Below are 17,397 nucleotides of genomic sequence, written 5' to 3' on the forward strand. Positions count from 1 at the left end.
AATCAGGGCTCTGACCCTGAAGAAGGCAAGACTCCCACTCACTTTCCAAGCTCCAGCCTGACATCCGACCTTCCCACCTCACTACTGGATTAGTTTTCCACGGTTGTGTAACAAATGACTACACACTTAGCGTGAAACAACATACCTTTATCATCTCGGTTTCCGTGGGTTAGGAGTAGGGCCACAGCTTAGCTGGGTCCTTTGCTCGGGGTCTCACAAGACTGTGATCAGGTGTGAGCTGGACAGTGTGCTCATCTGGAGGCTCAAGTGGGGGTGATCTGCTTCCAGGTCATGCAGTTCCTTGCAGCAGTATGCCCAGCCCCCACCCCCAGATCCCAGAAGCCACCTGCGGTTCCTTGTCGGCTGGGCTTCCTCAATTAAGCTGTTCACGCCATCAAGCCAGCAAGAAGGCTCTCAGCCACGAAGGGCCCAATCCCTATTGTAAGGGCTTTCACCTGATTAAGCCAGGCCCACACAGTAATCTCTGCTTTGGTATCTCAAAATCAACTGATTCGGGGTCTTAATGACACCTGCAAAATCCCTTCACTTCTGCCATCCTCTATGAGCTAGGAGCAAGTCGAAGGCCCTGCTCACACTCGAGGGGAGGGGATTATACTGAACACAGGGTAGGAGTCAAAGGGCTACCCCAGGGTCTGCCCACCACACTGTCCGCCCGCCTTCCTGGAGGAAGAGGCCTCCTGTCTGCTGAGGGGAGATGAAGCCTAGGGCAGCACAGGGCAGCCTGGGAGGCACCACCTGCCCAGTGCAGGGCGGGACAGGGCAGGGCGCCGAGCCTCCCAGGCAGGCCGACAGGGAGGGTGCAGGTTGCTTGTAGGCCCTCCCGAGGTATAGAGGAGGCTAGGAGAGAGGAGTGGGTGGGAAAACAGGTCTCGTGGGGAGGGTAAGCAGGGAAAGAGTGAGCCCAGCAGTGAGCTCTGTGGGTGCCTTGGGGTGCTCACTGGATTTCTCCACTTCCAGCTGAGCGGGCCCCGAGAGGGGCCTCACTTTTCCTCCCATCTCAGCCGCTTGCGTTCTAGCCTCTTCCTCTGCCCACCCCCGTCCTTGCCACCCCCCCCCCCCCCCCCCCCCCGCTCCACTGGGCTTTTACAGGCACCTAAGAGGTCAGCTCAGGGGCAGCTGGGAGGGCGCTGTATGTCCCCACAGATACAGTGGGAGGATTGTCGCTGGGCAGACGTGACCTCACCCTGCCGGGCTCGGCTCATCCTGCTCCAGGGAGGAACATTGTCAAACAGAAACAAGCACCCACTATGCTGGGGTCAGACCTGGCAGGGACCCTCTCAGCAGGGTCAGAACCTCTGGCGCCTGGGCCCCTGTCCCGGGAGCCCACATTCCTGGCCTCTGTGCCCTACAGAGATACAAGGGACCCAGACTTGGTGGCCCGGGCAGGCTCGAGCCCTTAAATGTGCGTCTCCCGGCCAGCTGCCTGCCCACCCCCAGCGCTTGCATACTTCTGTCTGCCCTGGCCCTGCACCTTGACCACTCGGATCCCTTTGTACCTGCCAAGCTGTGGGCTGGAACTGGGGGCTGTTCGGGTACCTGCCTGCTCTGTCCAAGGAGGAGTCCCAGCCCTGTGACACTCACCAGCCTCTGGACTCTGGGCCCGCCTCGGTGGCCCCTCTCATTCTGGCTTCCTGCCCCTGTCAGTGGAACCTGAGAGCTCCTAGGACCAGCTCCCCCACTCAAAACCAAGACCCTTGGCCACCCCCAGCTTCTGCTCCTGCCCTCAGCAAGCAAGGAGTCTAGAGCAAGGCGTGTGCCATCAAAGGAGGGGCACTGACACTGTGGATAACCCCTTGGTGCTGTCCTGAGCCCGGCTCTCTCACCACCCAGGCCTTGGCACAGGCCAACCTGTTGCACTTGGCCTTCATACGCAAATCACAGGAACCAGCTGTGGCGAGCTTACTTAGGAAAAGATTTTAATGGAAGGATATTGGGCGGTTTACTGGATCATCAGGAAGGTTGGAGAACTGGGCTGGGAACAGGCAGGAACCAGGGACGTGAGCACAGCTGGATCTGAGCCCTGAACCTGAACCTGGGATGGGCTCCCTGAGCACTTTGCCCCCAGACACACACCATGAGGCTCTGGGGGTCTGGAGGAGTAGAGCCCAGAGGCTGCAACTGTAAGAGGTTGCTCCCCCAGAGCCAGTCCAGATCCCTGATACCGGGGAGGTAACAGGCTTTCCAGGGCTGCCCACCTTCCTTGAGGAATTTGCCCCCCTAGAGAGGGGATCGGATTGCACATTCCTGAGGCCTGAGTCACTGCTGGTTCCTGCTCTGGCTGTAAGAATGTGTTTATGCTAATGGCTCGGAGGGAAGCTGAGGGCCTGGAGGGGCTGCTCACACCAGGTCTGGTCCCTCTGTAGTAAGCTGGCTTGGGGCTGGAGAGGAGGGGCTCTTGAGGATGAGGCGGACGGGGCTGTGACCTCTGGAATTACTGAGATGCTGTTCTGCAGTGCCCCCTTTCCCCCCAGGACCAGAGGAGCGGAGGGCCAGAACTGAGGACTTTGCCTTGTCCAGAGCTGGCCTGAAGCTTCTCCCTTGGGGCAGAGAGTAGAGAGGGTCCAGTACAAGTGGGGCCTCCCCTTGGGAAAGGGACTTGCTCCCTCACCACCTCCTCCCACTAAGGACAGCCTTGCAGAGGGTCTGAGGGCTTGTGAGGCTCTGGCTGCTCCTGGCTCCCCCCTGGGTCCCAGCTGTGCATCCTAGCCCCTCACCTCACTCCCGCCCCACCCCATCCAGGGATCTGCTGAGAAGTGGATGGTTCTTTTCTGTCTCCAACGTGGGCCACTTAGCTGTGGAACGAGTCTACACACACTCCAATGACACCAGCTACCGTCACTGAGGGCGCGTTCGGAGTCAGTCACCACACTAAGCCCTTTACACCGGTGACCATGTGTCCCAGTTTGCCTGGGGCAGTTTGCTGGACAATTACTAACAGTGCCTCCTTTCACTTCTTGAAGTGTCCTACTTCGGAAAGTAACTATATACTCACCCTAACTTTATAGGTATTATTTTACTTAACCCCACAATGCCCCACAAGAGGGGACTGCCAGGAGCCCCACTTTAGATGCAGAAATTAAGGCTCAGAGAAGATAAGTCACTTGCCCAAGGTCATACAGTTAGAAGCGGCAGATCCGGAAACGTAAGAATGCAGCTCTTGACTTCAAAGCCTCTGCTTAGCTACAACATCAGACTTCCTCTCCTAAAATCCTTTGATGCTTTGAAGGGCTGAGAATCTAGTATCTCCAAATAGTGGAAAAACAACAATTAAAGTCCTGGAGTTCTCTTGGCTCTCTTCCCAGGCCACACATTGGCCATCTTTGCCTTGCTAGTCCCTTCCGAGAGGGTTTGCTCATTGCCAAGAGCAGCATCACTATCGTCAGACGAACAAGCCTCATTGTGCCTGCGGGGTGCCAGGCACTGCAGAAGGTACAATCATCTAATCTGCACACCAACCCTGCAAGTTGGGTGTGGGTCCCCTTTCCAAAGAAAGGAAGCTCCCCAAGGTCGGACAATAGGGAGGAGGCAGAGCTGGGCTAGAACTTGGGGTCCCAGTTTTGAGCCCAGCGAGCTCCCCATGGTGTACCATCTTGGTGCATAGGCTATGGAAACTCAGCAATCAGTTGCTGTTGGGGCTCCAAGAAAATGGGGTTCCAGTGGGTCCACGTAGAAACAGAAATGGCTCAATCAGGTGTATGGACCCCCAGACCCTCAAGGCCCCCAGGCAATCGAGCCAGGGTTGTCTTGCCCAAGGGGATAGAAATAAGCCCTTTGAGTAGGTCTGAGGCCCATCCCCAGCTGGTCTTCACTTGCTGATGAATCACATTTAGAGGTTTTCCCACAGTGTTTTCGGTCTTTGGTGGGAAAGATCAGGTGCCCTTCAGAGCAGAGCATGGCCACCTCGAAAGTAGAGAACAGCCCCTACTGGAGCCCAGACCTCCCCAGAGACCAGCACACTGGCCTCGAGGGGAGACGAAGTAAAAGCAAGCACGTCCCCGATGGTCCAGGGAAGATGGGGTTTGGGGAAAGGATGTTTGTGCAAAATTTACCAAAAATAGAGAAGCAAGAAGAGGAAGATGCAACCTCTTGACCCATTTTAAAAGCTATTTTCCAGGGAGGACTTTCTAAGTAACAGACAATGTCACAAAAGGAAAGGCCAGTGGCTTTGACAACGTAAAAATACAAAGCTTGAGTACATTAAAGACCACCAAAAAACAAAAATAAAAGTAAACAACCCACTAGTAAAACACATATGCCACGAATATCACAATGACAACATATAGAGAGCTCATAAAATGCTTTGAAAATAAACCCATCTAAACCTGGTTAAATAAACAGCTGAAGAAAGCAGATAATTGACCCACAAGTTTTTAAATGGCTTAATAATTATGAACATTTTTGTTTCACTCATGATTATAGTGTTGAAGGGGCAGGAAAGGCACCCAGTGTTGGACAGGTGGGGTCAGACCGGACCTGGGTTCAACAGCCTCGGTACTTCGGTTCTGGCTGGGAAAGAATTCACAGCCAAGGCCCAAACTATAAGAGAACATTTATTTGGAAAATCACAGAGGTGGAAGAAGCAATTCCTAGAAGAAATGGGCTTAGGAAACAAGTTGTAGAGGCAAAGGAAGGGCCCTTGGAACTTGGCACTGAGGAAAGTAATGGTGAGGCGCCTGGAAGAAGGGAAGGCGGGGAGGGAGAGCACACTGGGCCCTCTGCCCTAAGGGTTTTAAGGGTGGAGATTTTAGGGGAGGTCCCAGGGGAAGATCTCACTAGGATATTCAGCAGCTTTCCAGGTGTGTCCTTTCAGGGTCTAGGGCTCCACTGATTAATTGGTCCGCACCAGGGCAGGGGGTCATTATCTGATGCAGCTGGTCCTGAGGTCACCCTCGGCGTCACTTGTCTGGTTTGGCTGCTTTTCTGGGCCTGGAGGTGAAATACAACTGAGGCCTAGATGTTAACTCTAGGGAGGAAAGGTCAGGGGGTCTAAACCCATGACCAGCCATATGCTAGGGGAGGAAAAGTCACCCTGAGAATGAGGTCCCACCCTACAATTGTCCTTTGCTTTCTACCTGGTGACGGTCTGTATCTGGCCCACTGTCCTTGCTCTGCTCATGTCTGTCTTGGGCTGGTGGCAGCACATCAACCAGGGGCAACCCTTCCAGAAACACTTTGACAGAATTGATCAAGAATACTTACCTGGGAAACGTATGTGTCTTAGAATTTTCTGTGGGGAAATAATTAGAAAATCAAATAGAAAATTATGGACAAAGATGATTAATAAAGGGAATGTTGAAAAGCAAAATATGGAAGCTCATATGCTCCAAAATAAGTAGATAATTAAATACAGTCCACAGCCACCCAGAGTCCCCACCCTGCCCCTCACTCCCTTTCTCAGAGCCCCAAGTGCTGGCACCGGTAGCACCTCCAAGCAGTGGAGAGCCCCGGGAGGAGCGCCAGCCTGAAGGCCAGGCCAGGCCAGGGGGGTCATGCTGGGGGCCTGGAGCCAGCCAGCCAGGCTCTGACAGCTGACACAGTGCAGGAGGCAGAATCAAATCCTGCCCCGCCACTGTGCCTGTGTCCCTGTGATGCCACCAGTCCCTGACTCCACGGGAGCTGCCAAAGAAGAGAGACCTTCTGTTCCCACAAACGCAGGCAAAGTGGTCCCTTCCCCCCTCTCTGCTCCATCGTTCCCACCGTCACAGGATTCCTTCTGTGGTTCCTGAAGCCCCCATTTCCCTGTTGTTGCCACATGGACCTGGGCTCCTTCAGGGCCTGGTGTCTTTCCCCCTGTGCGTTCTCTGAGGGAGGCCCAGGTGGGCGCCCCATCAGTGGCTGCTCAGTGCAGGCCTGGCACAGCCATAGTGGCCTCAGCGGACTGGACTGTGGCTGGGATTTGGGCCGCTTGAGTGTCTAGGGTCTAGCTCAGGGCCTCCCCTCATGGCCACACAGCATGGCTGAGCCTGGTTCATCCCTAATGCCCACTGAAGAGAGACCCAGAGGAGGCAGGGCATAGAGACCAGCCTCCTAAAGGTGCCTCATCCCCCATCCCAGGGTCCCTGGGCTCCCTCCGCATTTATGGTGTGGGCTTGGAACACGGGGTTACAGGCCCAGGGCAGCGGGAAGCCTCAGCCTCAGCCTCAGCCTCAGCCTCAGCCTCAGCCTCAGCCTCAGCCTCAGCCCTGGTTTTCCCCCCAACCCAGCAGGAAACAGGCACGTGTTCCAGGACCCTGGAGCCAAAGGCTACTTCCAGGACCAGTGTAACCACAGCAATGTCGTTTCTGCTTCGGACTAGCAGTGTCCCCATAAGCTCAACTTCTGTCCAACGTAACCAATTCAAGCTAAGGAAGGACTTGGGTGGGGTTCGAGCCCCGGCCACGCTTCAAGATGTCTGGACAAGCTTAGAGTTGCCGCTGACTTGTTGGGGGCTTCAGTGAGCATCCCCCGCTCTTCAAGCCTCTACCTCACCTTTCTCAGCTGCAAAAGCGGGAAGATGGTTTCCATGAGATGTGATGAAACCCGGGCTGCAGGAACCGTGGGGTTTCCACAGACATCAGGGTACTTCTGCCAAGCAAAATACGTCGCCCAGAGAAACATTCTATAATTGATTTTACATATCATTAAAGCGCTGGGTAAGACGTTGGGCTTGAGAAAAAAGTTAAAAAATTTCCCCCCCACTGATTTAAAAAAGATTCCGAAAACTGCTGGACATGCTTTCCATGCATTTAGAAATCTAAAGTGAAACTGCAGCAGGTTCTCAAGGATTAGGACGGAGGATTCCAGGGAAGACCTGCTCCCCGTTTCCTAGACCGTCAGTGTCTTTCAGGGTGCAGGCGGGCGGGCGGCTCCTCAGCCCGGCCTCCCCCTCGGGGCCTGGAGCAGGGCTCGGCCCGGCGGCCTTGCAGCGGGTATGCGGCAGGTGCGCCCAGGGAGTGTCTTTCTTCCCTGTGACTTGTCTTCAGTGCCAGGCTTTCTCTAGTGGAGACTAACCTCTTTAGCTATGTCGTGTGTTCTTTAAACTTTTCTTTTAAACCTCTCTCTTCCTTCTCCAAGGGGTCAGGGGGTGGTCAGCTGAGCCTCTTCCTGGCAGAGGGTCTCAGATGCTTGGGGGGCAGGGGACAGAATCTGGGAAGGTAAGGAGGGGGTGGGGAGTGTCAGGAGTGGGTGGGGCTGGGGGTGGGAACCGGAGCGGGCACAGGAGCCCAAAGCCCAGCGTTGCCCCTTGGGGCCTGTGGCCTCCTGCAGTGATTGCTAACCCTGCTAGAACCGTTCCTGTGTTTCTGCTCAGACGCCTGGCATCCAGTCCAGCCCAGCAGCAGGGAGATGTGGGGATTCTGGACCGGGAACTGGGGCGAGAAGATGGAGGAGCCGTCACAGCCCAGGGCAGAGTGAGGACACGCAGTGCCAGCCTGTCCCACACTCCCAGCCACCCTGGGCAGGGAAATGCACCCTCGTGGGCAATCCTGCCAGCCGCAGTGAGACGCCTGGCCTCACGCCCAGTTGGGGACATGGGCCTTCATCATCCCAATTGTCCCGGCCACCCAAGTTAAGCAAATGAGATTTGGGTACTTTTTAATCAGATTTGTATACAAACCAAACCAGGAGAGTACTGGGATTAGAGACAGAGGCCAAAGAGGCTTTGAGCTTTCTCTGCAATGTTCTTTTTTTTTTTGGCAAGAAAACATATTGATGAACTACTTGGGTAATAATAAAATAATAAAGTGGTTTTTCTTTAAAGATCCGACTTAAAGAACTTACTGTAAAAATTTCAATTGTGTTACAAGAGACTCTAAACATATTTCTTTTCAGAGATGGGGTAGGGATTGCCTCGTTCACACAGTGCTCCCGATGTGCTAAATGGTTTGGTATCAGTTCTGGCTCCTTGGGCCTCAGTTTCCCCATCTGTACCACTAGGAGGTGGACCCGATAGTCTCCAAGGTCCTTCCAGCCCTGACACTGGGCCTTCTCTACCATGCAGCTTCAGATGCAGAGTCCCCTGAGATGCAAGCCCTCTGGGCCTTGGGCCTCGGGCTAGGGAGTGATCCCAGGGCCATGGGGTGACAGCAGAGCACCCCTGGGGCTCTTTGGGCAGGTGAGCTGAGCTGTTTTCCCAAGGACAGTTATGACAGGTCCCAGAAAGCCCTCGGTGTCCCCCAGCCTCGGGGCAGTCAGAGTGAACACTGACATCGCTGCAGGTTCGTCTTCCTGAGTTTGGCATTTAACAGCCACGACCTGCATGTGTCATTGACAGAGATGGCCTCATTAGGGACATCGCCGCTGTAACCCTGCCCCCCACACCAATCACTATGACAACAGCTCAATAGGGTCCCAAGGGCCTAAGAATCCTGCTTGCACTGAGATCGAGGCTGGCTGAGGTCAGACAAAGAGGGATTAATAGAGCCCTGTTCTCGTTAAGCCACAAAGCGCCATTATTCCAAGTGGCAACAGCCCTGCCAGGAGGTGCAGCTCTGCCAGGAGGGACATCAGCTTTCAGGCCACAGAGAGCCCAGAACGGTTCCAGCCCCAGCCTCAGGCACCTGGAGCCCAGATGGGGGGGGGGGGGGGGCACAAACAACCCAAACGCCCAGCAGACTGTTACGGAGAACATGGGACAGCCGACAATCGCACAGGTTCCAGTCACTCAGAGGACAGTGGTGATCATATTCATTACATGAAAGTCCTCATGACACACAGAAACAGGTCACAGAAACTGTCAACAGGATGCCATTTTTGTTAAAAAACAACACCCATATACGTATATACACACAGTAAGACTATAGAAGGGAGTATTTCAAAATTTTAGCAGTGGTTAACTTTGGCAAGTGCAATCATGCGTAATTTCTTTTCTTTTGGGTTATCTGTACTTTCTATAATAAACATGTATTTATGAAAACTTGTATTTTCTTCAGAATCGGTGCTGAGAATTAGAGAGTGGCCATTCTTTCCCTCTCTAATCCAACTTCTGTTAGTGTAACCCAGGAGAAGGCATTGTCCAGGGGCACCAAGTTTTCTTTATAACTAATGTTTTATCAATTCAAGAACAAATACTTAAATTTGTTTTATAGTAAATCAGCATAAAATTGATCCTTGGCCTTTTGGCTCAGGTCAAGGGGAGTATATTAACCAGTATTTAAGAAAATGTTTCTGAACAACAGTGCGTGTTCTCGTGCCTTCTTCCAACAGAATATAATGAAAGGAATTTATCCTTAGCTTTGTCATAGTGAAGGTCCAAGTTCTCCGTATCAGATAAAGGCTGATCTCCGGGGCTATCGGGTGAGAAGGAGTGTTTGTGCTTCAATAAATACCTCCAGATTACGTCACTGAGTATTTAGATTTAGCATTTTAGAGTGTGAACTTTATCCTGGGAGCTAGAAGGGAAGTGCTCATATATGTGTTTTGAAAAGATTTTACTACAACTAGGACAATTTCATGGGTGGCAACACTGTGCACAGGAAAAGATGGGGGTCTGGAAACAGACAGGGAAGGAAAATGTGCTGCGAGAAGGTAGGTTATCAGGGGCATCGTGCATGTGCTCTCTCTTAGCTGATAAACCCAGACACACTGTCCTTTTAAGAGGAGCCATAGAAGAAGTTTATTTCTGAACTCTGTGCCAGCAAAACCGATGCCTCCCCTGAGCTGCAGATGTGTGTTTACCTCCTGGGCCTGTGAATCTTATAAATAATTCCGTTTTCCTCTTTGCTTTGGCCCCTAGGAAGCCCTGTAATTCTACACTGATTTTACCTTTGACTCCATCTCAGAGACATACTTTGATTTTGTCTAGAAGTCTTTATTTATGGTATCCTTTTTCTTATTTGAATTTTTATAAGTAGCATCAAATTATTTTTGGAATGAAGTGGACTATAATAAAAAAATGATTTAAAAGTCTCAGCTTGGAAGAGCAAAAAGGAATCAATTACTGTTCTGGCTTGGGCATGGTTCTCTCTGTTAAATATTTCTTTAAAAAACTGGGACATCTATGACACCAAAAGCATAAACCAAAGAAAAACTAGGTAAGCTGGACTTCCTAAAAATGTAAAACTTTTATGCTTCAAAGAACACGATCAAGAAAGTGAAAAGATAGCTCACAGAATGGGAAAAGATATTTACATGTGATATATCTGATAAGGGACTTGCATCTAGAATAAATAAGGACCTCTTACAACTCAATATTAAAAAGTCAAATAACCCAATTGAAAAAGGGGCGAAGGATCTAAACTGACATTTCTCCTGAGAAAACATAAAAAATGGCCAAATAAGAACATGCAAAGATGCTCAGTATCATCAGTCGTCAGGGAAATGCAAATCAGAACCACAAGGAGATACCACTTCATATTCATGAGGACGGCTGTGAGCGAAAGGCAGGTATTAACAAGTGGTGGGGAGGGTGTGGCGCGGTCCCCAAGTCCTCCATTGCAGAAGTCAAGCAGGACACAGGAGAGGGGTCTCCCCCACCCCACTCCCACCCCCACCCTCACCCCCACCCCCACCCCCAAGAGGGCCTCTGCTCCAGGATCTGATTTTCAGGACATTCTTAGGCCTCACCTGGTTGTGCCGCCTGCCATCCGGACCCCCGGCACCCCCTCATTCCCCCCACATTCTGGATTCCCCACAGCCCAGGCTCCTTGGGTCTGACCTGCTCTAAACTTGAGCTTTGGGGCTTCCGTTTAAACTCCGTGCGAGAAAAGAATTCTGGATGTTCCTGGTTCTAAGCCCCGAGTCTCTCTCTCAGGATGCCTTTTGTTGCCAAGGAAAATGAAACAGATGTCTTGGCAATAGCTTTAGGTGTTTCCTGCCAAACCAGGGGAGAGCTTGTCTTCAATTTAGATGCAGCCAAGAAAGACAAGTCCCAGCTCATGTCATTCCCAGGAAACACGCAAACACACACGGGCTCCTTAGACCTGGGGGGCCGCACTCCCAGCGGCCTCTCACCAGGGTTGCAACATCAGCAGTAGAAATGGGCTGCCCTGCTCCCGTCGCTCACCTCACCCCTTCCATCTTCCAAGGCCCCGGGGGTCCCACCCACCCCACCCCGCTCCCCATCATCCAGTGACTCCAGGGCCCCTTGGCCTGGCAGGGAAGGCCACCCACTGTGCCCTGCAAATCGCAGTTGAGCTCCCCACCCTTTAAGAGTTTTCTCAGGCATTCCCTGTGCCTGTCATGTGGTCCCACCGAGGCAGGCAGCACCTCTCCCCCCGGCCCTCTCCCTCAGTCCTGAGCATAAAGGGGGCAAGGTCAACCTTCATAAACGCAGAGGTCGTGAAAAGTAACTGGTTTTCAGGAGCCTGAGTGGTCAGGCTTGCTGAGAAGAGCCATAGCTGAGCCTGCTTGGCCAGGAGAAAAACAAATCACCAGCTCTTGCTGGCCTGATTGGCAGGAGCCCAGAGAGGACGGATGGCCACCCAAGAGACACAGGTGTTCCCGGAGCCTGCTCAGTTGGCATGGAAACCCCTATTTGTGGGCAGGACCTTTTCGCCTCCTGCCCTTTTAGAGGGAGGGGAAGCCTGTAAGTGTCCACCTGATGCCCATGCCTCTGAGGCCAGGCACCTCTGTGGAGACAATGACTTGAGCCACAGAAAAGTGGGCTGGGAGCATCAATCCAGAGACAGAAGCTAGATGAGCCGGGGACCCTGAGCTCCTTTGTCTACTGTGAGGTCATATCCCCATGGGAACCCTCAGCACCTCTGAGACCAGGCCAGAGACCACTGGGCACCTGCACCCAAAACTGAACACCAACTGACTCCCAGGAGAACTGGATAAAACTTCATGATGGTGGGCTACCTACAATATCTCCCCCCAGAAACGATGGGTCAGGGGAGCCCAGAGCAATAAGAATACAGAATACTGAGAAACATAATCAATAATTTAACAATGACACATATTCTACAAACAATATATATTTAAAAGTATCAATGGAACATTTATAATCTCTGTAGAGAAAGATTTTTAAGTTAAAAAGTGGAAATCATACAGAGTCCCATCCTCAGACCCTAAGACTGGAAATAAATGACAGGGGCAATAATAATAATAGTGATGAAACCTCAGAAACAAAAGCACAAACATACCAACACTACTAGGATTTAAAATACTTTTCCAGTTTTAAACAGGAAATAAAAGCTACAAATTTAGACTGTGTAAAGATTAAAGAAGGTGAGATCACTACATGATACAATCTATGGGAGGTGGCAGAGCTGTGCTGGAGGAAATTTTGTTTCCTTTACTGCTTTTATTAAAATTAACAACAAAAAGGAAAATAAATAGCTAACATCATTCCAAAGAGAAAACTTAAAAAATGCAAAGAAGAAATAGATACTAAAATTAAAATAGAAATTAATTAGATTAAAAAAAAGTAAAATTCAACTTTAAAACCAAAAACTGGATCTTTGGAAAGATGACTAGAATAAATTTCTGACAAATAGAACCAATGAAAAAAAAAGAGACAAAAACCTCTTATAAAGGAAGAAGAGACTATAACCACAACTATGAAGGTAATTTTTAAAGTTATGAGAGAATAAGCCTTAGGCCTAGATAAGAGGAAATGAAAGGAAATGTGCAATCTCCCAGCATGTAGTCATGCGGAGCACGTCCACCCTCACGTGGCCATGGGACAAAACCAAACCTGGCCCCTCTGTCCAAAGCTGCAGCAGGATGAGACTGTTCTGGGAGACAGAGGCTGGGCCCTGCCCCACACCAGGGCCCTGCGGGACCAGAAGCCCTTCCACCAGCAGCTGAATGTCTCTGAGCCTCAGCTGGAGCCCAGGGCACACTGGAGCCTGGGGGGATATTACTGAAGGCGGGCGTGCTCGGGGGAGGCAAGGCTGGCATCTCAGAGCCCAGAGTGTCTTCTGGGCTAAGAGCCTCCTCCTTGTGGTTTTTTGTTTTCGTTTTCTTTAAATAAACATTATATTTGAAAGCAGTTTTAAGTTCACAGCCAAACTGACCAGAAAGTGCAGAGTTCCCTTGCTCCCACATATGCACAGCCTCCCCCATTATCACACCCCTGACCAGAACAGCACATTTGTTCAAGCTGCTGAACCTCCATCAGCACGTCATTACCCAAGTCCACAGTCTACTTAGGTTCACACTTGGGGCTGTATGTTCTGTGGGTTTGCACAAATGCATATGACACTGTAGTATCATACACAGTGTTTTCACTGCCCTAAAAATGCCCCATGCTCCACCTACTCATCCCTCCTTCCCCCCTAAGCCTTGGCAACCACTGATCTTTTCAGTGTCTCCATAGTTTTACTTTTTCCAGAATGTCGTATAATTGGAATCAGACAGTGTGTAGCCGTTTCAGCTCGGCTTCTGTCACTTAGTGATACACATTTTAGGTTCTTCTAGGTCTTTTCATGGCTTGACAGCTCATTTCTTTTTAGCGCTGAACAATATTCCATTGTCTGAAGCACCACCGTTTATTTATCCATTCACCTACTACTGAAGGGCAACTTGGTTGCTTCCAAGTTTTGAAAATTATGAATAAAGCTGCTATAAACATCCAGGTTTCTATGCAAACATACGTTTTAATTCATTTGGGTAAATACCAAGGGGCACAATGACTGGGTCCTACGGTAAGAGGATGTTTCGCTTTGTACTGTGGTTCCTTTCTCAGTATCTTCATTGAGGCACAATTTACGTACAATAAACCTTCCCCATTTTAAGTGTAAAGTTCAATGAGTTTTGTTTATAGTCATGCTCACATTTTTGAATATTTCTGTCACCTCACAAAGGTCCCCTTGTCGTCAATCTCCCCTTCCCCCAGCCAAGGCCCAGCCCCGGCAACTACTAATCTGTTTTCTGTCTCCAGCGTTTTGTTTTGGTTTTTCTAGAATTTCATATAAATGGAATCATACAGTGTAGAGTTTTGGGGGTCTGGCTTCTATTACTTAGACTGTCTTTGAGATCCATCCGCGCCATTACAGCTCCTAGTGTTTTCCTTTCTGTTGCTGAGTAGTAGGAGCTGCAGGGATGCACCTGTTGACCACTGACGGAGATTTGGGTGGTTTCCTCTGCCTGGGGGCAGGGCTGTTATGAATATTTGCACGTCTTTGTGGGTGGGGTTTCTTTTCAAAGGAGGGTGAAGGAACACCCCTCGCCGCCACCCCCACGCCACCTGCCCCCCCCTCCCTGCCCCCAGTCCTGCCCAGGGGGATGCTGAGGAAGCTGGAGGAGCCCCAAGGCAGAAAGAGGAAGTGGCACCAGTGCCCCTGGCATGGCCACCGGGCTGTCAGCACTGCCAGAAACCTCTCTCCACTTGACCGTCCCTTCTCGCCCCGTCCAGTCGGTCACTGAACAAAAGGTCAGGGGCCAAGAGAGAGAAGCATGTGTTTATTTGCTGTCTCCATGGGGCTGGGAGAGCTGCACTTGGTGTGGAGCGTGGGGCGTGCTGGGACGAGCTTCCTGCTGCGCTGGTGTTATTATTAATCCTCATCAGGATGAGGCCTTTTCCAGAGGCTCATTTCCAGCATGTTCCACCTACCCTCCCTCCTGCAGACCTCCGCGGCCATCCAGCTCCAGGCCCCCGGTCACATCCGAGAGCCCCCAGGCACCAGGCAGGACCACTGGTGGCTGGTCCCCCCGTTTCTCAGCCCACTGGGAGTGGCGAAGAGAGCCAGGGCCCTTCGTGGACCTCAGCTGGTTTTAAACGTGCATCTCCCATGGTCCCCGCCCCACGTGCGGCGGCTTAGCCCATTGGGCAGGTGAACAGACTGGGGCTCGGGGAAGCCAGGTGGCAGCAGTTCAGTGGCACAGCCTCTCCTCTCACCCGCATTCCCCTCCGTAGAGCCAGGGCGACCGCTCCCTTCCCACCCAAAGGTCTGGCTGTCATTGCTGGAGGGAGAGGCAGCTCTCGGACCCTGGAATCCCTTACAGCGCAATAAACCGCCGAGTGACACTCAACAGAATTTTAACTGTTATTCACATACGTGTGCTGTGCGCCCGGCATTGATCAAAGCACTTTGCGCATGTTAACTCACGTCCTCCTGATAACTACCCTGACGAGGCAGGTGCGGTTATCTCCCTTTTACAGGTCAGCAACTGAGGCACCGAGAGGGGAGCTGGCCCAGGGCCGCCCAGCTGGGAGGCTGGAGAGCCAGAAGCTCGTCCACACTGTTGCCCATGGATTTTTGTTTGTTTCACTGCCCCGTCATTAATTTTAACAGTTTTATTGAGGCATAATTTAATTTAAAATGCACCTAGTTTAAGTGTACAATTAAATGTCTTCAGTAAATTTACAGAACTATGCAAACATTACAACAGGCCAATTTTAGACATCTTCATTGCCCCTCAAGAAAGGTCGTTTGTGTCCGTTTGTAATCGCTGTTTCCATCTCCAGCCCAAGGCAACCGCGGATCTGCTTTCTGACTCTGCAGAGTTGCCTCTTCCGGGAATTTCATATAAATAGAATCACACAATATGCGGTCTTTTGGGTCGAGCTGCTTTCACGCAGCACAGTGTGTTTGAGGTTGATCCACGTTGTAGCATGTGAACCATTCCTTTTGATGGCTGAATAATATTCCATTGTGTGGCCACCCCACACAGCAGCTGGTGGATGTGTGGGTGTTTCCACTTTCTGGCCATGATGAAAGAAGCATTTGTGTACACATTTTGGGGTGGACATGTCTCCATTTCTCTTTGGGTATATTTCTTTATATATATATTGATTTCAGAAAGAGTAAAGGAGAGGGAGAGAGAGAGAGAGAGGAACACAGATGATGAGAGAGTCATTGATTGGCTGCCTCCTGCACGCCCCCAACTGGGGATCAAGCCCACAACCCGGGCATGTGCCCTGACCGGGAATCGAACCCCAATCACCTGGATCCTAGGTCGCTGCTCAACCACTAAGCCACGCCCTGCCGGGCTCTTTGGGTATATTTCTAGGAGTGCAATTGCTGGGTCGTATGGTAAATGTAAATTCAACTTTTTAAGAAACTGCCAAATTTCCCCCCCAAGGTGCTGCAGCATTTTTCATTCCCATGACCATGGATTTTATAGCCTGTGAGGCGAGGGTTCCAATCCCAGGGCCACCCATCTGACCAGACAGAGCCTAGTTAAGAGTCCTAGACCGTCTGGGATGTAAAACGAGGCCCTGGGGTAGCCCTGGGCCGAGCTCAGCCTCTCTGCTGCTCCTGATGGTCTGTCTGAGAAACAGGTGGACAAGACGTCAGCTGTTCTGCTTTCTAATCTAAAAAGAACCGCCCTCTGGGACTGAGAGCACGTCTTAGAAGAAATCAGCAAAGTGACTATTAAACCAAAAGGAAAAACAGACACACACACACACGGACCAGCATCCAGGGGACAGAGCTCTGCTGCCCTTCTCTCTACCAGGACACACTCAGCTCAACAGTGGGCGAGCTAGAGAACTGAGCACAACTTTCCACGTCAGTGTTCCCTGGAGATCACAGGTGTGGCGACAAACCAGAGCCTGACACCGGGTCAAGAAGCGCTGCACAGAGTGGACAGACACAATGCCAAGGTGGCAGCCTGGCATTAAGGCCACGAGGCCCCTGAGAGAGTGCCTGGACTTCTGCTATGGGTCTGTGTCCGGGGTGAGGACAGCCCCCAGCACAGGCAGAGGGGACCTGGGTTCCAGAGGCCCTGCACTGATATGATCACAGGACAGCAGAGCTTTGAAGGCTGGCGCTGGCCAGAATAGGTGCCCTGATCGGGACTTTCCAGGAGGACTGGCCGGATTCCCGTCTTCCTGAGAGGAACAATGCTGGGGACCCTGTCACAGACGGCACATCCGCTCCTCGGCGCTCACAACAGCTTCAAAACAAACACTGCTGCCCCCAATTAAACCTTTGTTTACCTGCTGCAGTGAATTCAGCTCCAGACTCATGCGCTGAGCGGTCCTCCTCAGAAGGACCCAGCTGCTTGTCCTCAGGAGCCAAAACCCCAATTTGAGCTTAGCTACAAGATGCAGAGCCCAGAGGTGGGGGCGGCCAGGGCAGGCTGAGACTGCCCCCTGCACGGCCTGCCTGGCTCCCGGGGATGTCAGCTCACCTCGGGGTCCTGGGCACCAAGCAGAACCTCAGAATCTGAGCTCAGGCAGGGGTGTGAGGCCAGGACAGGCGTGTGCACAGATGGACAGGGCTGCCTGGTGTCAAGGGACCTCCTGGACCAGTCCCCACTCAGAAGAGATGGGAGGCGAGGTCTGGAGAAAGAAGTGTCCTTGTCCCTAACAGGTCCTGGCTGAACAGTTACTGACCCACTGACTTCCCCTGGGACTGGGCCCCTGGGCCTCAGTTTACACAGAGGGATGCTCCCTTTACCTTCACTTCACCCTACTGAACAGCAGCAGGGAGGCCCCAGGTCCTGCAAGGGAAGCTCCCTTGTTGAGCTCACTGTCACAAAGACCCCCCCCCCACTGTCCCCCAT

Source organism: Miniopterus natalensis, chromosome 13, assembly GCF_054644295.1.
Source record: "Miniopterus natalensis isolate mMinNat1 chromosome 13, mMinNat1.hap1, whole genome shotgun sequence".
Classification (NCBI taxonomy): domain Eukaryota; kingdom Metazoa; phylum Chordata; class Mammalia; order Chiroptera; family Miniopteridae; genus Miniopterus; species Miniopterus natalensis.